The 24644-nt window shown below is 52.0% G+C and overlaps 1 pseudogene; it reads right to left on the reverse strand.

Annotated features, from left to right (window-relative positions):
* Positions 1 to 3423: 3423 nt before the first annotated feature.
* LOC140692697 (tripartite motif-containing protein 16-like) lies at positions 3424 to 18843 on the reverse strand (annotated as a pseudogene).
* Between the last annotated feature and the right edge of the window lie 5801 nt (positions 18844 to 24644).

Consider the following 24644-nt stretch of genomic DNA (forward strand, 5'->3'; position numbering starts at 1 on the left):
TTTACCGTAAAACTCCTAAGCCTGGCGCTGCTTAGGTGGAGGCAGTTGCTGTATATTCTGAAAGAGCTGGTCATCTCATTTCTAGAACAATAGAAATAGAGTTAGTCCAGATCCCTTTGAACAGGAAAAAAAAGTGGTGGAGCCTGGTGTTGAGCTTCCACTGTGCTGCTGTTAATGACTTTTAAACATTTGTGAATACACAATTAGATGGTACCTTCTTCGGTCTGGAGATTTGGGTTATACGGTGGCTGTCCCAGTGATCCTGAGTATGTTTCTAACCATCTTCTTAACTCATCATCAGAGTGGAAACACAAATGTTTTGTATATATTTAAGTTACTTGACTGCTTTTGAATGCTAACCAGAAACCCCTGCAGGGAAAATTCTTGGTAGAAAAAATTTAAGTGGGCCTGAGAACATGTCTGGGAACTTCCAGCCTCAATCACACGCCCACCCAGGTGTCTGGGAGACGGCACAGCTGAGCAGTGGGGAGTGTGGGGTCTGCAGTTGGACTCCTGGGCTCAGAGCCCAGCCCAGCTACTTACTAGCTCTGTGAATACAGGCACATTACTTTGTCACTGAAATAAAATGCACAACCTGAATGTTGAGAATTCTGTTTTATTTGGTGGTCTTTCTGGGGATTCAGGCCTGAGGACTCGAGCCCGGGAGGCAACCTCTCCGATCGCTCTATGTGTTTCAAAGAGGCACGAGAGAAGCCAGGATATACAGGAGTTTTTGCAACCAAGACCAGCTAATCAGAACATTAAGGGATTACTGTTGATTAAAGAAAACCAGACATCTCAAGTGAAGGAATTCAGTGATTTTCTATGTATGGGAAGGTGCAAAGGTCTGGGCTCGCTGAAATCATTCCTTTGCCCAGCACCTAGATACTTAGGGCCTGTGTCCTGTTCTTCCACATCCTGAGTGCCCTCAGTGGGCAAGGCTAGGGGTGGCAGCAGAGGCCGGGCTGCCTGCTTGTCTGCACCGAGTTCCCCCGCTCACTGTTGGGGGCGGTGGTAGCAGCTGATGACTTGATGGGCACAGCATCCTTTGTTTACTGATATGGCTGCAATATTTTTTTTTCATTCACAACTTAATCCTTTATGCTCCAGTGTTCCTGTCTGTAAAATGGGGATGACAGTGGTCCCTACTTCAGAGTCAATGTGAGGATTAAATGAGGTATGACATGCAAAGCCCTCAGAAGACTGCCTGGTGCATATTTAGCCCTCAATAAACGCCAACTTCTGTTGCAGTGTCCTCATCAATGTTATTGTCATGCGGATCATTATTCTGGGTGGCCAAATAACCAACGTCCACTACAATGTTTATGTGTGCGCACGTACATACACTGAGCTGCACGTGAAGAAACGAGTATGCACATAGTTCTTTAAAGGAAAAATGACATGAAAACGACTTCCTTGATGATTCATGGGGTCTTTACCCTTTGGCCCTAGCTTATGATCCACTCACGAGTGATGACAGGCCATGACAGCCAAACCTGTGAGTGCGCAAGGCCCCCGGGGTCCCCAGCCGAAGCCTCTGCAGGCAGTGCTGGCAGCGCTGGCCCAGAAGGAGCCCAGAGCTCACTGGGCTTTCCAAAACTTTTTTAGAGCAAAACCTGTTTGCAAGTCATATCTTCTGTGAAAGCACATTATGTAACATAGACATAGTGATATTCTTTTAGTGAAAACTTGTAAGTTCAAATGTTGCCTTGTTAGGAAGGTGATCGTTGAGGACAACGGAGCTCTCCTGGCAACAAGACCTTTTGAATGAGGATAAAGACGACAGAGACTGTCTTACACAGGCTTCAAACTGCACAAAATTTAAATTAGTAGCTGCTCCAGAGAACCCAGCTTCCAGAGAAAACAGTTTGAAATCACTCCTAAATGCTGGCGTATTCAGGATGAAGTGTCTGTGCTTCTCCATTCCTGGAAGTTTCAGCCAGAAAAATAAATGCGTACACACACACACACACACACACACACACAATACACACACACATACTGTGTATGTGTATAGTGCGTAAATGTAACAAGATGCTGATAACTGGCAAACACGGGTGAAGAGCATATGAGTGTTCACTTTTCAATTCCTTCAGCTTTTCATAGATTTGACACTTTTCACAGTAACTAATAAAAACACACTGCTAAGATAGGAAAAATGACTGTAACAGACTACACCCTGAAGACAGCCCCCAGCTCACCACTGCAACCACAGGGCCCTTGCACATGCTGGGCAGCCCAGAAAAGAGCTTTGAGGATACACTGGGACAAGTCTCCTTTAGACAGGACTAGCTCACACACTGATCCTGGTACCTGGGAGCTGTAGGATCTCGAGTGAGCTGCCTGGCTTCTCTGAGCCTCCACTTCTCCATCTTACTGATTATGAGGACAGCAGAGATGAAGCCAGATAGTAAAAGTTACAGCTGCCTTTCAGAATTAGATCAAGTATGTGAGACCCGTGTCTCTGCTGCTGTTACTGTTACTACCCTCAATTCAACCAAAAGGTTTGCAATACTGTGAGCATTTCCAGCGCCCACGCCAGAGACCCGCAACTGTTAGAGAAAGGTGACCAAAGTCATCACCGGGCTGGTTGGCAGTGACGGTCCCATAAAAGGTTGGGGTGGGGACAGGAATCAGGCTGGGAAGGCGACCACTTCTAACAGGACAAGCCCTTCTGAGACACTTGGAGAAAAGGTGACAGTGGCTTAGCATCTAACCCAGCAGGAAGGCCAGGCCAAGGAGGGGCACCCGGAGGAAGGAGGCCCAAAGTGTCTGAGGATACGAGGGGCACGTTACCCCCAGAGATGCTACAAACTGAGAGGGGCCGGTTCCGAAAGGTCCAAATAAATTAGGATTGTTAATCCCGTGAGGCTGACAGACAGCAAGGAAGCAGTTACACAATCCAGCTTAGCCTTGACTGCACACAGGAGGCCCCAGCCTTGGGAGTCAGAGAGAGATGGAATCCCATCAGTTTGGTGCTAGGGCTGTGGCCTTGGGCAAGCCCTGAGACCCTCTGAGCCCCCACTGCTCCTCATCTGTGGGAGGCACGTGATCGTGGACGCCCTGCAGGGGCGCACAGAGATCGAGGGTGTGAGACACCCCACCCCCACATCTGTGGTTCATGATGTGATCATCCCCTACACGTAATGCCCGTGACCTGAGGGGAAGGGCAGGGTGAGTGGTAGTTAAAGTTCCCCCGGGTTTGAATCCCAGCTCTGCCGCTCACTCATTGTGTGACCACAGTGACCCTGAGCAGGTAAACCACCCCCCTCCCTGCGCACACCAGACCACAGCTTCCTCATCCACAGAGTGGGGACATGCGAACATCTACCCCACCCCGGGGGGGCCACTGTGGGGGTTCCGCCCGCGGATGCAGGGGAAGTACTCAGAACAGAGTCTGGGACGTGGAGAATGAGAGGTGAAGTGAGCGATTTATTGTGCCTCCTCTGCGGTGTCTGATGGCTGTGAAGATGCCCGGCTGCCAGCTCTGGGCACAGTGTGCCACTCATGTGAGCAGGCAGGAGAGCATCGCTGGAAAAGGATGGGAGGACTTGGGGCCCCGAGGGTTACAACCGACACAGAAGACAGTGAAGCGTGGAGCCCAGGGCAGTGGCCAGAGACCCCTCCCCTCGCTCTGGGACCCCCATGACTTCTAAAGCCAGCTACCACCAGCTGGCCGGGACTTTGTACCCCCAGCCAGCCATAAAAGCCAAGCTGCCACCCCGTCTTTGTGGTCAGCTTGAGTCTGGGACATGGAGTCTAGGGTGCAGCCTCCAGCGAGGCCGGCACTGGCTTCCTGGGCTCCTCTCCCAGATCCACGATCCGGACGGCATTTTCCTTCTTGGAAAGCCAGAAGGCGGGGTAGACGGGCTTGGAAAACTTACAGTCAAACCTGTGGACCAGAGTCATGGCGTCGGGCTCCACGCCGTAAAAGGAGAGGACCCCTCTCAGGAAGTCCACGTAGACTTCCAGCCTCTGGAAAGGGCTGGCCTTGAGCGGGGTCTCCGTGTCTCTGTGCCAGGCCCTGAACTCCTTCCCATCCCAGTGGAGGCTCCAGGAGAAGCTGTTTCCAGAAATGCAGCTGTTGGGCTCCTCGCCCTTGCGGTCGATGCCCTTGTAGGTGAGGCCCACGTAGATGCCGGCCCCGGAGAGCTCCAGCTCGAAGTAGTACCTGTGCAGGTACAGGCTGTGCTGGGACAGCACCTGCCGCCAGTGCGAGAACCTGCTGGGGAGGTCCGGGTAGGGGTGCTCCCAGGGCGTGGTGTTGGTCACCTTGCGGTTGTCCTCCTGCAGCCGGAGGTACCTGTGTGCCGTGTCAGGGTCGAAGGTGACGTCACAGGCATCTGAGGGCATACAGAAGGTCAGGGACCGACGGCCAGCTCGGACTGAGCCCTTCGAAGCCAGCCGGCCTCCAGAGCCCGTGAACACATCCATCTCCTGGTCCCCGTCTACCCAGCCGCGGTCCCCGCCCCGGGCAAGAGGCGAGTGAAAACCAGAAAACAGAACACAAGTGTGATGTTGTGATTGACAACGAGAAACACGTATCTGGTCTCTGCAGCCCGTTCCCAGCACAGAGCACCTTGCAATTCATTCCTGAGTGACAAGACCCCTGGGAGCATCTAATATTTGGTCTTTGACCTCAGTTCCTGACACGGAGCTCCTGAAACCCTTGCCATTTCCTGGGTCATAAAAGTGTCTTTTGTTCTACTGAGGCAACTCCAGGCGGGCTCCTGGAGGGGTTGGCTGGTCACCAGAAAGACCAAGTCATGACTAGAAACTTGGGTCCCCAGTCCTAACACTTACTCTCTTGAGAAAGGAAAAGGGCTGGGACTGGCATTAATGGCCACTGGTGCCTGCGTGAGGAAGCCGCCACAAAACCCCAACAGCAGGGCTTTGGAGAGCTTCCAGGTGGGCCCTGGGGACTTCTGACTTCAGCCAAGTCAGGCAGAAGGTGTGGGCCACCTGGGGACCTACTGCTTGGGACTGGCATCTGAGGGGGTTGGGGGGGTCTAGTGGGGTCCATGTCCAGGGAGACGGTGTCAGAACTGAGCTCGACTGTAGGACGACCAGCTGGTGGAGAACTGCTTGGCATGGGGCAGACTCCCCCACACACAGTCCCTCCCCTCAAACAGTCCCCCCAACATATTCTCTTCCTGGTCCCAGAGGACATTAGCACCCCCGTGCACCCAGCTGCTCAAGCCACCCTCGAAGTCAGTTTTGACATTTCTTTTGTCCTAATCCTCCCTCATTTGGTCCCTCCCTGCCACATACACAAGCAGCTGAGCCCTGGGTCCCACCCACTCAGCAGACCACTTCACCCCCATCCAAGCCGCTGCCAAGTCTCGTCCAGCCAGCACAGCAGCTCCATCTCCTGCACCCCACACCTTCTCCCTGGTGGAGCAGGGTGCTGTGGGCTAAATCATGTCACCCGGCCTACATGTCGCCTCTGATGGTGCCCCTGCCCTTGGGATAAAGCAGTGACCCCCAACTCTGGCCTGCACAGCCCTGGGGACTGGCCCTTGCCTGCATCTCCAGCCTCGTCTCCTGCCCTCTCCCCCTTGACCTCCACGCTCCAGCCCCCTGACCTCAGACACACCCAACCCTGAACCGGCTCCGGGCTTTGGCACAGACTCTTCCCTCCATGATGGGGCCATCGCCCCAACCGAGTCTGAGAGATCCCAACTGATCCGTTCAGGTTGCTGCTGTGAGTCACTCCTCGGAGGCCACCACCCCATCACTGCGTCGCAGAGCACCCCGCCCTCTGAACTGCGTGGTACTCGTCACGATGTGTAATTACTTATTCATGTGTTTCACACGTGTCCTCCTTCTACTCTGTAAGCTCCACATTCTATCCAGGACTCTACCCTGGGCTTCTAGCTCCAGGAAGATGCTCAGTGAACACTGGCCCTGTGAGTCAGCACAAGAATACTCTCACATCTAAGGGGACTCAGGACTCCTTACAGAGTATGTGATGCCATGCCCTGGGTCGAGAAAACCAGAATGAGTCGGGGACACTCGGTTAGTGCCAGAACGCCATGATACTTTGAAGAATGCCAAGGGCAGAATGTCAACGCTCAGAGGACAAAGAGGCGGCTGACAAGTGGCTCCCCACTGGTCACGTTGACAATTTGATGGAACTTGGACCCGTGAAACACTCTGAGTCCAAAAGAGGCTAAAAGTCCGTAGCAATACTCAAAGAAGAAAAGTTACCATCATGTTTGAAAAAGGCTGTGTTTCATTTTTATTTTAATGTTAAGAATAAGGGGTGTCTAGCTCCTCGTGTTAACTGTTATCTGTTTGCAAAACATAGATGTGCGTCTGTCAGGAAGCAGGAAAGGATAAATGTTTTTAAAAACTGTGGAGAAGCCCAGAGGTCCTGGGGAAAATGCAGAGCTGTGGCAAGAACAGGAAGTGGCCATCACGTCATAACCGGAGCAGAGGGGGTTCAGGGGTCAGCCCGTCAGCGGTCACCCCCCGAAAACAAGCAGAAGCAGGGCTCAGTGGCACATGCCGAAGAGACAATGTAGCCACGTGGCCCAAAAATGGCCTTGGCCGCAGAGATGCCATCCTTCCACGAGGAACTGAACCTCCCGCCTTGTTAACCATAACAAAGTGCTGATTAGAAACACAGCCTTTTTTAAAATGCTAACGGACTGGGACAAGCCCACACAATGACAGGACAATGGGCTGGGCGATTCTGGCCACTTCAGACTTACAAGGGAGCCATTTGGTAACTAGCCAGGATCTTCAAAAGGGCCAAGACTGACAAAGGGACCGGACCCAGACTGGAGGAGGCCAAGGAGACAAGGAAACATCTCTGACCCTGGATCGGACTTCTGGCCAGAAAAAGGACATTAGTAAGAACACATGTTGAAACCTGACTCAATTCCACGGGTGGGGGTAACACCCCTGCAGCAGTGCTATTCACTTCCTGGTTTGGGGCCACACCTTGTAGTTACATAAAGTGCCAATGTTTGGAGACGCTGGGTGAAAGGTGTATGGGAGCTCTTGGTGCTGCTTTGGCAGTGTTTCTGTAAGTTTGAAACTGTCTCAAGATAAAAAGTTCAAAATCTGTTTAAATTAGTGTTGTCTTAGTGTGCCACTTAAGGCTGGACCTGAGGCTGCAAGAGCCTGAAAGCTACGTGAGGGGGGCGTGCTGGCTTCCAAAGCGTCACTCGGACCGCCAGCCTGGGGAGGGGCTGCTCACAACTTACACTGCAGGAACTGCTGTCTGGTGAGGGGCTTGGGCTTCGAGGTCCGATGTCTGTGCTCAGTGACAGCCAACACCTAAGTCCTGATGTCGTACTCCTCTAGAAAATCAAGAGCTGTGTGTGCACACCTGTCCAGGTGGGCAGGGGACTTGAAGAAGCCGGGCCCCACCACCACCACTCTTCCCTGGGCTTCCAGTGGGAAGACGGGGCTGGAGACCAGTCATGTCTCAGAGAACCCTGCTCAGTGGCCCATGAAGTAACACGCGCTGAGGAAAGGTGCCAGCCTGACCTGGACTTCACTTGAAAGGACAGGCATTAGCAACCTCAGAAACTAGTCCTGGAGATGCCGGCCAATCGCATGATGTGACTAAATCACGTTCTCTGGGTCTCCATGGTAAAATAAAATCATCAAGGTAAGTGTCTGTTAGCACCACGGTCTAGCAGAAGGATGGCTTTGAAGATGAGGCCCCCGCCCCAATTCTGCCCTGCCCCGACTCTCTCACTTCCCCCGTGGACCGCTCGGAGACACCACAGAGCATGGCTCCTCACCCTCCCTGGAGCTCTCCTGGAGCTTCTCCTTGTAGCTCTGGGCAGCTGGATCAAGTGCGCGGTGGAGTCCACGATGACCTTGCGCATGCCGGAGAGCTTGTCCTTGAGTCCGATGTAAACACTCAGGAAGGCGCAGTCCTCCGCGTTCTTGAACTTGCAGTACTCCTGCGGGGAAGGAAACACAGCAGCACTTGCCCTGGCATCTGCATTCCTTAATCCAGGCAGCCCTCCTCAATGTTAACCTCCCACATCTGTAAAATGGGCTCCTGGTAACATGCGCTTCACAAAGAGAGTGCAGGTTATGTGTCCAGTTCAGTGTCTGACAACATAGGAAGCATTTATTTGTTTTTTTAAACTGGGAAAGCGGGCTTTTAAAAATCAGGAGACTTTGCTGTACGCCTGAAACTAACATTGTAAATCGACTACACTTCAATTAAAAATAAGAATGAAAAAATATCAGACAAGCCCCAAAAGTAGATAGATAGATAGATAGATAGATAGATAGATAGATAGATAGATAGATAGATAAATAAAAATCAAAGGATACTAGACACCAAGAACAGCTGCAACACACAACCCAGACAGGGAACCAAAGAACAAAATGCTATGCCAACAGCCCAGATGCAGGGAGCAGTCCTGCAACATTCATTCCTTCAGTACTTTTTTTGTAATAACTTAAACACAAGCCATGGTTGGGATGGAGGAGCTGGTGCAGCACTTGGAAGATCGCAGACAAATCCTCAGACAAGAAAGTTTGCTGACTTTTTCTTCCAGGCTCAATCTGATACAGAGTTTTCCCCAATTCTTGTTCTGTGCTTTGGAGTTTGAAATGCTTTTTCATACTAAGCTGTTTATGCTTCAAAACTCGGCAGTGATCAGGATAGTCTGCTTTTAGATGTAACATGTTATCAAAATTCAAAGGCAATTGAAGCACTGAATTGCAGACTGGATACAGCAGAAAACTTAGTGATGGAAACAGTTGTACTAAAATGGTTAGATTAATGGAAGAAAAAGTCCAAGGCAGAGACGTGATAGAAAAATAAACATTTTAAGGCTGTATATAGATTTAGCACCGTATATGATAAAAGTAACACTTCAAATTTCTGGTGGACAATACATGTGGTCATTTCCAATGGCTGCAAATTGAGGGAAAAAGAAGTTATGTTTAATTGAACTAAGTTATCCTGTACTAAAATATGTTTTTGTTAGATTTTTTATGTTAAAGTTACAAAAGATGAAAAAATAAGGAGAAATTATTTATATACTCTTTGCGGAAATGCATGACATATTTCCTTTGCTTTGATATTGAAAGCTGAAGGAACAGGACATCCTTCAGTGTTTCCGTCTCCCTTTCTGCCTGCTGCTCTTTCTCCTAGTCATTACAAGGTTAACGATGCTTATTTTTGGGTGGCGGGAGTGTGGATTGTGGTCCTTCATATTTTTCTGTATTTTCCAAGTGTTTTTTTCACAACAAACATTTTGTTGTAACTAGAAGGGAATTTTTTCGAACATACAATCCAAAATTATTTGTGTTTAGGAATATTAGAGCTGAAGGAGCCTCGGAAATGATTGACTCTGCCTTGGTTGTTTGATAAATGAGGAATTTGAGACCCAGAGAGGTTAAGCGTCTTGCCAAAAACTACACAGCGCTCTACCGATGGACCCAGGATGATGGAATTCACAACCTAGTTTCCTTCCCTGCAGGTTCGTGTCCTTCGGGTCTGGTTCTGAGGGCATGTGGCTTAACCTACAACGAACAGCACGTGTAATGAAAGGCCCCGTCTCCTCTGCTGGGCTGTCCTCAGTCACTCCTCAGTCACCCAGCACACGCAGCCCTCTCTGAAAGGCAGCAGGACTATTCTCACCCCAGCCAGGCCAGCCTCTGCCCAGCAGTCGGGGTGGTCTGTGGAGCACACAGACCTGAGCTCATCATTCTTCATCTGACGTCCTCCCCCAGCTGCTGCAGCTTCATTTCAGGATGAACAAACTTCTCTCGCAGCCAGACACCTGCCTGGCCCTGCCAGCCTCACCTCCCTTCACTCTGTGCCCGGCACCCCCCACCCCATTCTGTGAAAGTCACTTAGCTCCCCAGATTGGCTGTGCTTTCACAAACCTCTCTGCCTTGGTTCTGCACACGCGGTTCCTTCTCCTGGGACGTGACTCATCTTCCACGACCCGGTTCCTGCCGCCCCACTCTGGGAAGCCTTCCCTCCGGTCCTCCTGTCCTCTGCTGAGTCAAGACCTGCTTCCCTCTGTCCCAGAACTCCCTGTGCACCCCATTTATCAAGGAGCAGTCCCCTTCCAAGCAGAGGGTGTCCCCTGGCGTCCGCGGTATGGCTGACAGTACCTCCAGGAACAGCACAGTGTTGCCGATGGCAGAAATCCGCTCCAGCTCCTGCCTGGTCCTCTCCATCTCCGTGCTCCTGTGCTCCAGGTGGGTCTTGATGCCGTTGGCCTGGCCCAGAGCCGCTTGCTCCTTCTCCTCCAAGAAAAGCATCACGTCGCCCTGGGCCTTCCTCATGGCAGCAAGGAGCTCCCCAAACTGCTCCTCAGCCACGGCCTTCACCTCGGACACTGATACCTGGGGGATGGCGGGCAGGGAAAAGCCTGTGAGCCAGGCATCCAGCTGTCTCAAAGCAAACCTGAGAAACCTGCATATTGGGGAGCAATTTTCTATCATAAATGGAAGACTTCATGTTCATATGAATCCTGGGTTCCCAGGAAAAGAGGATGGACTCTCCAGGCTGTAAGTAACTCTTTACCAATCATTAACTTAGTCCCTCATCCATCTGAGGGGAGAGTGAGTTATCTGACCTCTGGGTCCAGCTCTGACAGTCGGGCTGCTCTTTGAGTTTCTGAAATTGATTTTCCTACCGGGGCAAGGTGTGCATGCAGTATACTTTATAGTTATATTTCTTGTGGTACATTAATAATCTGGCTTCTCTGTACCAATCAGCAGCACGAATTCGCCTATCTCTGCATTTCATTATGCCCGGTTAAACTGCCCACTGGGTCTATCTGTGCCAAAAGCACGTCTAATCTTACGGTGTCCGGGCCAGGCACAAAATGTTTAGGGCGTGTGCAGGTGACCACAGTACCTGAGGATTTCAGACCGAGCACACCTGTGCAGAATGGACTGCTACATTCAAAAGTGTATAAAACAAGCTCCACGTGATCCATACTGAGGGTCCGCGCAACGGCACCTGTGCATGTGGGATTCAGCCCTTTCACAGGGTGAACATCCCTTGTAAATGCTTTCAGGCATATCATATTTAGATCATCAATCCGAGTTTTAAACGGTTTCCTTCTCTCTGTGGCGGCTTTAAGTCCTGGTGCTGACAGCTCCCCCGACAGTGTCCAGTTCGAAATGACATTGTTAAGCTTCATGGCAAGGTCCTGGGTACCATCTCCTGTGCTCGCACTCCCTCCACCCCGCTCCACAGCCCAGGGCCCGTTCTCGGCCTGCCTCAGTCTCCCGCACTGCCCCCCGCGCCCATTCCATCCGAAAGCTCTCTGAACGGCCCCTCCAGGTGCCGTTTTCTGTTCCTCTTGGAGTCCTGCTGCCTGTCTAGTCACTTTTTTAATTACATAAAATAGTAACAAATAACAGCCACACAGTGTGTATCATGTGCCAGGCACTGTTCTGAGCACTGCATACATATTATCTCATGGCAACCTCAAAAAGGTAGGTACAGATGGCCCTCTGTATCTCTGGGTTCCACAGTCACAAATTCAACCAACCACTGGAAAATATTTGGGGGAAAATATACCAGAAAGTTCCAAAAAGCAAAACTCAAACTTGCCAAGCCAACAATTATTTACACAGTATCTACATTAGATCAGCTATTATAAGCAACCCAGAGGTGGTTTAAAGTATCTGGGAGGATGTGACAGGTTCCATGAAAATACGAGGCCGCTTTATATAAGGAACCCGTGCATCCGTGGATTTTGGCACCATGGTGGAGGCTGGGGTTGTCCTGGAACCAGTCCCCGTGGAGACCAAGGGACGACTGCACCATCATGGGCCCCATTTCTTAGGTAAGGAAGCTGAAGCACCACTGAGTTAAGTGCTTTGCCCCAGACCACACAGCTGGGCCCAGTTCTTGTCTCCAGAGCCTGCTCTTTTAACCTTCATTCTACCCGGTCCCTCAGCAGGGGTGAGGCAGGGATCCCCACGGCTGCGCCCCGTCCTACGACCCAACCCGGGGGCGCCTGGCTGAGTGCGCAGCAGCAGTCAGGTGTGCTGAAGCCCAACAGGGGAGCCCGGCCAGCCTTACCAAGACGGATTTATGGTTGGCTTGGAGCCTGGCGATGGCATTTTCATTCAGCTGGAGCTTCTGCTCCAGGTCTAACTGGGTGCCCCGAAGCTCCACCTGGGAAGAGGAAAGGACAGCGTTACAGAGGAGGGAGCCCAGGGCACGGGGAGGGATCCCAGGGGCAACAGCACCATCGCCCCTTGTCCATCTTAGTCTGCCTCAGAAGCTGCTCTCAGAAGGCAGCTTGGAGAGCCCTCAGCAGAGGCACAGAGGGTCCCCTCCGGGGCTGAGCTCGGCTGCACCAGCTGTTGCGCTGCGCTGGTCATCACTAGACATCTCTGTGCATTACCATGTATCATCCCAACCATGCCCAGGGTGCGTAAATCCATCACCTCCATTTCACGGGTGATGAAATGGGGCCACCTATCCAAGGTCACGCAGTTGTCAGTGGAGTTGAGCCCCGGCCTTCCAGCCTCAGAACAGCGCAGGCGTGGAACTGGGGCGAAGGATCACACAGGTTCCGCTTGGCAGCTGAGACTTTGCAAAAATCACCTTAACGCCTCCACACTTCCATTTCTCCAACCATGAAATGGGGAGACGCTAAAGGGCCTAATTTACGGGGTCACTGGGGACGGGATGAGACCATGCGTGTTTACAGGAACTCTGGACAGTGGCGGGCATGTTGTAAGTGTAATCAACATCAGCGGTGCCCTTATCGCATCGACACTGTCACCGGCATCCCCTGGCTGCTTTCCATCAGGGACCCTCTCTCTCCTGGAGGCCGGCGGAGCGAACCCTCCCGGCCGAGGCCAGTGTCTGCCGAGAACCTTGGGTTCACCTGCTCGGACCCCACCACCCATCTCCTGTCTTGCCTCCTAGGGCTCCCTGAGCACTTTCTGAAGCCTGCCAAGGCACGAAACCCAAGCCTCTGCAGACTTTCAGGCCCCGTCACCTTCCTGGCTGCGGAGGACACAAGGCCGCAGCAGCACAGAGCAGAGCTTTCACCCCTTTAACAGCAGCGTGCACGTGCGCTCGACTGTGAGTCGCTGTGCACGAGCAGCCCTAACTCGAGGGCTGCTCCCCTCCTCCCCCTGGAGCCTGCAGGAATCCCAGGCTCTGGAGGGAGCCCAGGCAGGCGCGGATCTGCCTCACCCTGCAGAAGGCAGGTAACTCTTGCTCAGGCCCTGGGGCACTGAATCAGGGCAGAGAGAGCCCGGGTGACCTCCCACCTAGAGACCTGAGGTTTGGTGCCCAGAAGTGGGTGGCAGGGGAGGCAGCAGGGCCTGGCCTATTAGGGGGCAATCGTGGGGTCTTGGTCTGTCTAAAAGGCCCGCCCAGTGACCTGCTTCATGGTAGTGGGAAAACATGAACTCTTGTTCGAAGGAGATGGAAGACACAGCAGAACCCCAGCAGCAGCAAGCGTGGCTGTGAGAGCATGTTGAAGCGACCGGCCCAGCATGATCCAGGGACCCCCAGACAGTGTCCAGTGAGGGGGCATCTCCCCTCTGTCTGCAGATGCCATAAAAGGAGAAAAGGACTCCGGAGTCTGATGGGGACCTCTGAGTGAGTCACCCCAAGAGCAGGCACTCCCCATTACCACAATAGGTGGGGCCGCTTTGGGAGATCAGTATCTCCAGTTATTCCTGTTCCCAGAAAATGACGGGGTGTCTCCGACCCTGGCTCTGGGGTTTCCCAGGACTTCAGCAGTGCACACACCTCAGGCCAGGGTGGGCCCTGCACCAAAGGACAGCAGTGCCAATGAGTGGGGATGGCTCCACATCGAAGGGCATGGAGAGTCCTGCCTGCGTCAGCAGGGTAACAACAGATGTTGTATAAAAGCCATGGCATCGAGGTCCAAACACCTGCCACCCGCTGGCTTTATGACCCTCATCACACTGTGTAGAGTCTCCTCTGGTGCCACAAGGTATGTCAGCAGAATCGTTTTTGCTTCTACCTCCAGGGCAGAGGGGCACCCGGAGGTTGGTGGCCAGGTCAGGAACAGCAAAGGGAGTGAGAAGAGAGGAAATCCCAGTTGGTGTCACTTCCTTTGTGTTTCCCTTCTGGAGAGCCTGCTCTGGGAACGCTAGAGTTCCCCCTCCCCGGGCCGACTCTGTTCCTCGGTCACTGGTCAGAACCCACTATGTGCCAGTCCAGTATATAAGACCCTCCCTGCTCTTGAAACACTTACAGCCCAGGAGAATGTGTAAGAAAAACAAGGTTAAAAGAAGATGTGGTATATTTATACAATGGAATACTACTCAGACATAAAAACCAACAACATAACGCCATTTGCAGCAACATGGATGCTCCTGGAGAATGTCATTCCAAGTGAAGTAAGCCAGAAAGAGAAAGAAAAATACCATATGAGATCGCTCATATGTGGAATCTAAAACCAAAACAAAACAAAACAAAACAAACAAACAAAAAAAACAAAGCATAGATACAAAACAGAAATAGACTGACAGACATAGAATACAAACTTGTGGTTGCCAGGGGGGCGGAGGGTGGGAAGAGATAGTCTGGGATTTCAAAATTGTAGAATAGAAAAATAAGATTATACTGTACAACACAGGGAAATATATACAAGATCTTATGGTAGCTCACAGAGAAAAAAATGTGACAATGAATATATATATGTTCATGTATAACTGAAAAATTGTGCTCTACACTGGAATTTGACACAACATTGTAAAATCATTATAAATAAAAAAAATGTTTAAAAAAAAAGAAAGAAGAGAAAAACAAGGTTACATAACACTGAGTCCAAGGCATTCCTCAGAAATTCTAGGGGAAATCCTTTTCCTGAATGGCCTCAGAGCACCCGCCTTTTGGCAGCCAATGGGCCATGAACAGTGCTGGTTAGCTGCTCCCCGAACCCTGATGCCTTGTGGCTCTCAGAACTTGGCCCCTGCTCTGTCTGGGGACTGGGTCTGCAGTCAGCACCCAGTCCCGAACCTTCTGGAACGAATGCTGAGGTTGGATACAATGACCTGCCACACATGGACGTCAAGATCTCAGATAGGGCCCAGCTCACGTCTTCCCTCTCCAAGATCCCCGCCCTGGCCTGACTGTGGGGCCTCCCTCCTCGGAACACGCGGCAGGACAGTTGTGTCCCCAGCCCTGTGGAACCCCGGGAACCAGGGACCTGCCCGGCCTTCCTGGTTCGAGCCCACACTCCCTGAGACAGGCAGGGAAGCCTCACACTTAGCCCGTGGGAAATGCTCGATGATGTTTGAAAAACTTGACGAGGAACAGGAATGAGTCACATGCAATTCATGGGTCAGAATAAACAGAAAGGCAGTCACAGAAGGAGTGCAAATTTCCCAAAGCACATGCACACGCACACACACAGCCTCACTTCCACGGCAGTGAGCCTGAGGTCAGGGAAGGCGAGAGGAGTTAAGACCAGCCACTCTTAAAAGCTAAGGGACCCCAGCCAGTAAGAAGAGTATGGAGGTGCCTTAAAGAACTAAAAATAGAGTTACCATATGATCCACTATAAAATAGATAAACAACAAGGTCCTACTGTACAGCACAGGGAACTATAGTCAATATTTTGTAATAACCTACAACGGAAAAGAATCTGAAAAAGAATATATGTGTGTGTATAATTGAGTCACTATGCTGTACACCTGAAACTAACACAACATTGTAAATCAACTGTATTTCAATTAACAAAAAATGCTAAGAGGCCCCAGGAAGCTGGCCTAGGCAGGAGGAAGAGCTGAGTCCCCACTGGGGAGAGCTGGGCTCTGGAAGCCCAGCAGACAGAACAAACAAGCAAAGAACACCCAGAACGCCCAGATCCAAACAGAGGGTCTGCCCACTGGCCCCGTGAGACAGCGTGGGGCTTCTGAAGGGGCTCAGTCGGCGAGCTGAGTGATCGGCTGCTCTGCGGACCGGATGCAGGGTCCCAGCTGCTCGTGTCCTCACGGCTGACCCCTCCAGTCTCAGTCCCCGCTGCACGACAGGCCTGCCTGAGTAACCAGCCCTTAACGCGGTCCACAGTGACCTTCAGCAAGCAGCTCCAGCAGGTCTGGGCTGGCTGGAGGAAAGACTGAGTTTCTGGAGCCTTACTGATGTCTAACAAAACTTGCAAAATAGCCCTGGTGGCAGGTGTAGCCTTGTCGCATACATCTACTGTGTCTTCTGAGCTGGTCTCTCGGGCTCCAAAGATGGGGCAGGGCCATCTAGAGCCTGGCTATACTTACAGAGCGTACCTACTCCCCGCATAGAAAGCAAGGAGACAGGATGGAAAGGCACGAACTCTCACAGGCAGACCAGCGAGCAGAGGCTGTGACCTGGGCCAGCTCCAGGGACCTGGGGCACAGAGCTGCTGCATTGAACCTATAACCTCGAGTGCGTTCAGCACCAAACCGTCCGAGGGCCGGTACCCAGTTGTCTGTGCTTCCCCACACACAGCTCTCCTAAGATGTCTGAGTTTGGGGTTCCACACAAGTCCCCCTGTTCAAAGTTACAGTTACCCTCAGTCTCCGTCATGCACCAGCTTCCACTACGTTTCAAATTCACGTTGTACCTGTGCCACCACAGGCACAGAATTTCTGAGAGACAGAAGAAACTGTAAATGGTGGCATTTGCCTCTGAGGAGGGGGATGGGACACCCAGGGCAGGAGGGGGACCTTTTCTGGGTAAAATCCATTGCAGGATTTCACAGAGATAGTTTCTCAATGTGTGCACACATCCCTTTTCCAGTTACATATCATAGAATTCAGATATTACACCCTGAATAAGGGAAGAGCAGTACACTTTGCCTTTATCTTGCTACTCTAAGAGTGGCAGGTTTTGTGTGCAAAAGAACAAACAAAAAGTAAGGCTATAATACCGTGATCTTGGGGTCTTTGCCTGTGTTCCTCCAGTGGGCGGCTTTCCAGAAGCTTCCATCCCTCACTTCCTGACTTAGCCGTTTGCAGGAGTTTGGACAAACGCAGTGAAGATGAGGAGTCACCACCTCACTGAGTCATTTGAGGACTGGATGGGGAAACCCACGGAAAGCGTTTAGCAGCTGGCAATGCTCCACGAAGGCGGATTTCCTCAAGGAACCGGGCTGCTGTCCTCTCACCTGTCTGATGACCCAGAGTCTCATCTCGGCTGTGAGTGTGGGGGGTGGGTGGCAGTGACCTGCTCTCCTGACCGGACATTCCCCGACCTTGGAGGTGCTGGGAACAGTTAGCAAGGGGACTGTAGAGCTGGAAAACGTGACTCATTGGCACCTGGAACACAGAGCTTTCCAGAAGAATTCCCACTAACACTGGATGAAATCCAAGGGAGGGCATGGAGGAGGGACCCTGGCAAGTAGCCTGTCCTTGGAAAGCTCCTTCCTCAGCGGCCCAGGGTCCCTGGGCCCAGAAGCTGCCTCGGGCCCCGGCGGCCATGGTCAGTGCCAACAGGGAGCTGCAGGGAGTGTGAACACAAGATGCGTGGGACAAAAGTCAACTGCACTCCCCACTGAGAAAGAAGTGCTCCTGGAAAGTCAACGTATGAGAAACAGCCAGTGACTCCGAGCCCGGGAGCTTCTTCAGGCTCTCGGCTTTTGGGCAAAGGAAAGCCAGTTGTTCTGGAAACAGTTTCCCTATCTGATGGGAATAAAGTCACAGGCTCGGAGAACAGTGTTTCTCAGTCTCTTCTGGTACATCTGTCTGATGAGGTTTACTTCCCCAGGTAAGCCAACCTTGACATTGTACCTGGAGGGAAGTTTCCCATTCTCTGTTACCTCGACACTGTTCAAGCCCTTGGATGTCACGCCCGGTATCTCAGAGGGGCCCTGTCTACTGATCTCTCATTTCAGGTAAAGTGGGGAAGAGAAATTAGGGGGAAGTTTTGTTTTTTGCTCTTGAATTTCTGCCGAAGTTTGCATTTCATTCATTGCCACCCAGATCCAGCCAGAGGGAAACACCTCTGCCCTCAGCCCCGCACCCAAGCACGGGTCAGTCACCGAAAGCTAAGTGAGAAACAGCAGGAGACTGCCAGGAAGAGGAGCAACAGACACGGACAGAGCGGGCACAGGGACAGCAGGACCGAGCTGGGACAGAGTGACCCACTCCAGTTTCCCTGGGCACAGGGTCTCCCCACCTCTCTCTTTTGGGTGGACCCCAGCACTCACCTCCTTGTCCCTGCAGGCAGCGTCCAAGGAGACCGCAGCATGACCCCGGTGCTCACCCTGGCCACACTCCTGGCAGATGCACTGCCCATCGGGGCAGCAGAAGGTGACCAGCGGGCGGCGGTGGGCCAGGCAGACGTGCAGGTCCTGGTCCTTGACGGGCTTGGCCAGCTGGTGGCCATGCAGCCTGCTGTTCTCCTGGTGCGGCCGCAGGTGTTCCGGGCAGTAGTTGACCATGCAGGTCAGGCAGGACTTCACGGCCCTCACCCTGCTGGCCCCGAGGCAGAAGTCACACAGGACCTCCTCCTCCGCCTCCACCCCGGGCCTGCCCGGCCACGCAGAGACTGTTCCCTCCGGGGGTGTCCCCAGGGGACCCATGTCCTCTCCTTCCCCCGGGCTGGCCAACCCAGAGTCTGGGCTGAGCGTGGTCAGCGGGTGAGCGGGGACCCCGGGCAGTGGCCCTGGAGCCATCAGATCCAGCTCGGCCATGTGGAAGGCTCGCTGTCTGTCCATCTGTCTGCCCCTTGGCCCAGGATCCCGCTGCGAGTCAGACAAGGGAACCATGCCCAGATGACTGCAGCTGCTGCAGAGTTTTAACTGTTTCCTCCCCCTGGGGAGCTCACGCAGTCATTACCCCGCTCGAGCTTGGACACCAGCCAGCGGCGGTGACACAGGCCGACCGACTGCTCAGGCTCAGGGTGGCCAGCCCTGCCCCTCCTCCTGCCCAGAACCAGAACTCCGACTCCTGTGTTAGTCAGTCCCCCACAGACTCAGCCCTGCCACCAGGCCCGCTCTGAAAAGACCAGAGATTCCTGAGCTCTGCGGGCAGAAGTTCACTCTGCTTTGCGTGGCCTGACTGGCTCCATTTTTTGTTTTCAGGTTTCAAAGGGACCCAAAATGTAAGGACTTCAGCCACAGGACAGGCTTTCATCCTTTCCCATCTCCAGGAGACAGGCTACAGGTGGGTTTTCAGTGGCGATCGGGAGAGTCAGGAAGACCTTGTCTCCTTCCACATAAAGCTCCATTCCGACACCTGAACACCTGCCCAGGGGCTCGTGGGGGGATGGGGGGGCCCTGCCCACTTACTAAGGTGTTCCTAGACATGGTGTGTGGGTCAAAGCACCACAGACTGCGTTAAATAAAGAAACGTGTCTTCTCCCAGTCCTGAGGCTGGAAGTCCAAGATCGAGGTGTCAGCAGCGATGGTCTCTTCTGAGGCCTCTCTCATTGGCTTGTAGACGGTTGTCCTCCCCCCGTGTCTTCACATGGTCTCTCCTCTGTGCACGTCTGTGCCCTAATCTCCTCTTTTCATAAGGACACCAGTCAGATGTGGATTAGGGACCACCCTAATGAACTCATCTTACTTGAACGACTTCTTTAAAAAGCGCAGTCTCCAAATACAGCCACAGTCCCAGGCAGAGGAGGTTAGGGCTTCAGTGTATGAATGGGGGGCACAATCCAGCTCATAATCAATGGCCAGAGGATGAGATAAGCATCTACCTACTTCGAAGAACAGTGCTCCCAGACCCCCTCGCTGGGTAGGGGGACACAGCACACTTTGCATTTGCCAGACGGGCACCAAAGGACCCAGGATTATTCCAGGATACCTGGCCCCCAACTTCTGTGTCCTAGAGAGGGTCTATAGCTTCCCCCCAGGATTTCTTCAGATATGCTCAAGTGGATTTGGAAAGCTATTGGAACAGAGAGGGAACCGGGGGGTGAGGGTGCTGGTCCAGCTCGCCCCTGAGATTGGGGGTTGGGGTGTCTCCAAGACATCCCCCTCCCCATGGCTGTCCACTCCTGGTTGGGTTCTGCGGGATCCGGATTAAACCGGATAAACCAAGGCGCGATTCTTGTCACTGACCAAGGCATTTCAGAAATCCAAGAAATGCTGCATGGCGTTGGATGGCATGGGGGACTGTAATAGTCTATCCAGATACAGGCCTGCTTGTCCACCTGCCCCGAACACGCACATCGTGATCGCCTCACTCGGCCCTTTCAGCAATGCGAAGTTTCCTGAGTACCCCCAACCCCACTGCTGGAGGCGCCCAGAAGGGGCCTCCCGCATTTCATTTCACGGTTTTACACCTCCGGCCAGGAGAGAAAGGAGCCGGCTTGTCCTGGCCCCTACCGGTCCGGGGCTTTCGCCAACGTCCATGAATAGGGTTGCTTTTCAGAATGCTCTGGTTCTGGAGGCTGAACTGGTCCAACCAAGTGCCACAGAGCCTTTAATCTTTTGGGGGAAGGAGAGGGAAGGTGAGGGAAGGTGGCCTGGCCGCCCTGCCTGACCGGTTCCACAACCTCAGGTTCCCACTGGGGGTACTGAGCCAGCCTCTCACTCATCTCCTGTTCTTCCCCCCACCATCTCATGCCCACCCTCCCCTCCTTCATGAATGGTTCCCCTGCCCGCCATTCTCTCCCGCTAACCCCACAGGGCTCGCTCAGCCCAGCCGGTGGCCCACTGGAGCCCTGAACTAGCAGACGTTCCACAACAGCGTGGAAAACAGGAAAGCTGAATTTTCGGTCCCAGCCTGACCTGGGAAAATCATTTGTCCTCTCTTAACCTCAGTTAAGACAAGATCAGACCTGCCCCTCTGATGTCATACGGCCCCCCAACACCACTCTCTCCTCCCCTCCAGGCCAGCCTCCCTGCACGCAGCCTTGCATGAAGCAAGTGTCTATTTCGCAAAATGGATGTAATTTCCTGCTTTCCTGAATCAAACCTGCCGCCACAGACACCAGGGCCACACCGTGGTTTGGGATTCCTTTCCGGAACTGAGGGAGGTTTCCCACCCGGCATTCTGAGAACTCAAACTCTACTGAACCATGTGGGAGGTAACTGCAGGCAGGCAGGCAGGTAATCGTTCATCCTTCACCCAGTGGATTCTGTGATGAACTATCCCACAAGCTGACAAACTCCCGAAGGGCCCGTGAACAGTGACTGCAACTCCCCTCCCAATTTGTGGGTTTCACGCCATCACCTTGAGGAATATGGAAGACCTCAAGTAGAGCTTTCTTAATCCAAAGACTCTATCTGGCCATTTCAGGTTAAAGGAAGCCCCTAAGTTTTCCTCCTAAGTAAATAGCTTCAAAATTCTCACTGAGCAGTTTTCATCTGCGTCTCTGTGAAGCCGTGCAGAGCTGTGATCCACAAACGTAGGTGGTATTTGTCCGCCAGCCTGCAGAAATTAAGAAAAAGCAGGCAATCAGACTGTGTGGAAAATAAGAATAACAAAATTAACAAGTCATATATCTAAATTTGATCAATTTTAAGGGACGATACTTTATTGAGACTGTGTCCTTCACCCTTGTCTGGAATGGAAAGTCTTCACGTTTAGGAGACCACGGTGAGAGCAGTGAGGGTGGAGTCACCTGGGAGAGCCCCACCTAAGCTCGTCCTCCAAATTCACCGTCCAGCTTTCCTGGTAAAACCCAGAGTCCGAGACCCAGAGCTGGAAGCTGCATCACTCTTCCAGAAACTGGCCCAGGCTTCTCCTGGTTCACCCAGGGGGTGGGCCCAGGGACCATTCTGGCCAGGGTCACTATCAGCAAACTGGTCCCCAGCCTTGCTTCTCTCATAAAATGAGAAGACAGCCTCATGGGCCGTTTTGGTGATTAACAACTGCCAGACAAGAGACCAAACTGAAGGAGAGGAGAACCAACCCAGAGGAGACTCGGTCCGAGACTCGGAACCACCCCACCCCGCCCCGCCCCCGAGCCCTGTCGCCGTGGGTCGAGGCTGGCAGGAGGGGCCGTCCCCGGGTGCTGCCCGAGCCTTCTCTTCACAAAGACTGGGACACACACACTGGTTCAGAAAACAAGACTGGGAGTTCCAGTAGGGTCTGTCTTGCCTGTGAGCAGCACCTGCAGGGAGCCCCTGGGGTCATCTCCTCCCTGAGCCACAGCCGGTCTGGCTTTGGCTCGTTCCCCAGTCCCCCTTGTTTGCCCACAGGTGTGGCCCTGGTCCACCCTCAGTCAGCCCTCCTCCAGCCAGCCAGGCTCCCAGGGCCAGAACTAGCAGCTGGGCCTCCCAGGAACCTCTGGGGGTCCTTCTGTGCCCTGGAAAGGCAGAACTCAGGAACCCGACCGAACTGTCCAGTTACTCTCATAAATTCCAGACCCAAAGACATGACATGTTATGTGGCCTGTGCTGAACACACCCCTGGAACTGTGCTCTGTCCAACCTCCATAACAACGCTAAGAAATATGCGTACAAACACCCAAAGGAGGATTTCTGGAAACTCCATGCTGTTTTCAGGTCTTCTGCCCATTTTTCAATTGGTTGGTTGTTTGGTTTGTTTGTTTTGATGCTGAGTTGTATGAGCTGTTTATATATTTTTATATATATAATTATATATATAATTTTATAAATTAACCCCTTATCAGTCACATCATTTGCAAACATTTTCTCCCATTTAGTAGGTTGTCTTTTCATTTCGTCAATGGTTTCTGTTGCTGTGCAGAAGCTTTTAAGTTTAATTATGTCCCATTTGTTTGTTTTTGCTTCTATTTCTTTTGCCTTAGGGGACAGAACCAAAAACATATTGCTGCAATTTGTCCTGCCTAGCACCAAGGGACACGATGGGCCCAGGGCAGGCAGCAACCACTCTGGCATTGAGGGACAAATATTCTGATCATCAGTATTTTTTATCAAAATATTTGCCATTAAAAGAGGATGACAGAGGAAGCTTTCACATACTGAGGTAAGGGCAAGTCATTCTGGCTCATACATGATTTGACTTAAACTTTATGCTAATCACAACAGCTGTTCTGTGGCCTGTCCAGCATACACTGTATATCTATCTGCTTTAGCCATGGAAGAAAAGAATGCATCTTAAAAAAAATCTAAGTGGAGTAACTATGGTTCGAGCATCTCTGCACGTGGAGTTTGGTGAAGCTCAAAGGGGTGCACGGCTGATAACACAAACACCAGCATCAATGCTGAGGGCACTGCATGCACTCCATGGGCGAGTCTTTGCAACAACCCTGAGACAGGTGCTGTCACTATTCCTGTTTAGCAGAAGGGGAAAACAAGCCTTCCGAGGTTAAAGACCTTGCCCAGAGATCCTGGGTTCCGAACCAGCTGGAGTTTGAACCCAGGAGGCTGACTCTTGATGCTGTAGGGGAGCAAAACTAGACCCTAAAGTGTGTCTCTTTGGCATGCGGATTAGTTTAGGCCGATTATTTTTAAGAAGTCTCAGGAAGTCTTTCTGTTTATCTCCCCAGACTGCCTAAAAGAATGTAGAATGGGGACCTGCTCCAGGAGAGGAGCTCTCACCAGAGATAACTATTGTGCCAACTGGTGTAGCAGACAGGGAGGAACCCAGCAAACATTTGTTTGTCTGTTAAGATTCCTCTCCAAGTCCCATTGTCTCTGCTGGCCCAGCAAACATTTGTTTACCAAAATCTGCTTTTCCATCTTTATGTGAATTGCCTTCCTCCCCTTTGAAGTCCCAAACCACTGCCCCCAACATCCTCTTTTGTCTTTACTGAAGGTGGTATTTAAGAAGAGGGTTTTGACCATTTGGGTGAGTTTCTCAGTTTTCCTGAGTCTCTTGCACGTGCATGTTATTAAACTTTTAACTTCCTCCTGTTAATCTGTCTCATGTCAATTTAATTCTTAGGCCAGCCCGAAGAACCTGGAAGGGTAGAGGGAAATACCTTCCTCCTCAACAACGCTAACCGGGACACAGCTACAGGTTCTATTACAATGCGCGTGACCACACCGCACGGTGTTAATGCTCCTCCAGCCATCTTGGAATGGGCTCCTCTTGGTTAATTACTTATTTTTTTTTAATAATAAGTATGGACTAGTGACCTAGATTCCTGAACAAAGGGAGGAAAAAACATTTTCCATCTGAGAGCCAAAATCTGCCCCCCTCCCCAGGGATTATTTGTGGCCAGGCCAGAGGACAATGGGTCATTTTCTCAATACACAATATACTCTCTTCCTCATCGAAGTCCCCGCCAAAGGAAGATGCTGTGTTACAGGAACCATGGAAGCTGCAGTCTTACTTCCACTTCCTCACTGCCGACACCCATTTGCTCATATGGTTTTGACTCCCACCTCACTGTTGCAAACTAGAAGGTTGAAGAATGTTCTGTATTTCCTTACACCTGATTGGGTTCATCTACACCAGACGTGGTCACTCCAGCCTGTTGGCCGGTGTTGGTCACACTAGGGATTGGGGGGGTCTATGCAAATTGAGGCCAATGATATTCGAGAATTAGTTTGCTGGGGTCTTCCTGGCTCTTAAGAGAGACACTTGGGAAACAGATCTCCTTCCCTCTGGAGGTGGACAATGAAGCATGGATGCTGGCAACCATCCATGACATGAAGAGACCAGCTTAGGATGCTGCCCTCACCGTGGCAAGGCAGAGAGACCCAGAGGACCTGGCCCTCGGCATCACTGAGCTGCAGGATCCAGCTGGTCCACTTTCTGTATGTTTCATTGTGATTTTAAAATGTTTGGGTTGGCCTGCAAGTAACCTGAAACATCCTCCCTGACAA

Source organism: Vicugna pacos, unplaced genomic scaffold (assembly GCF_048564905.1).
Source record: "Vicugna pacos unplaced genomic scaffold, VicPac4 scaffold_15, whole genome shotgun sequence".
Classification (NCBI taxonomy): domain Eukaryota; kingdom Metazoa; phylum Chordata; class Mammalia; order Artiodactyla; family Camelidae; genus Vicugna; species Vicugna pacos.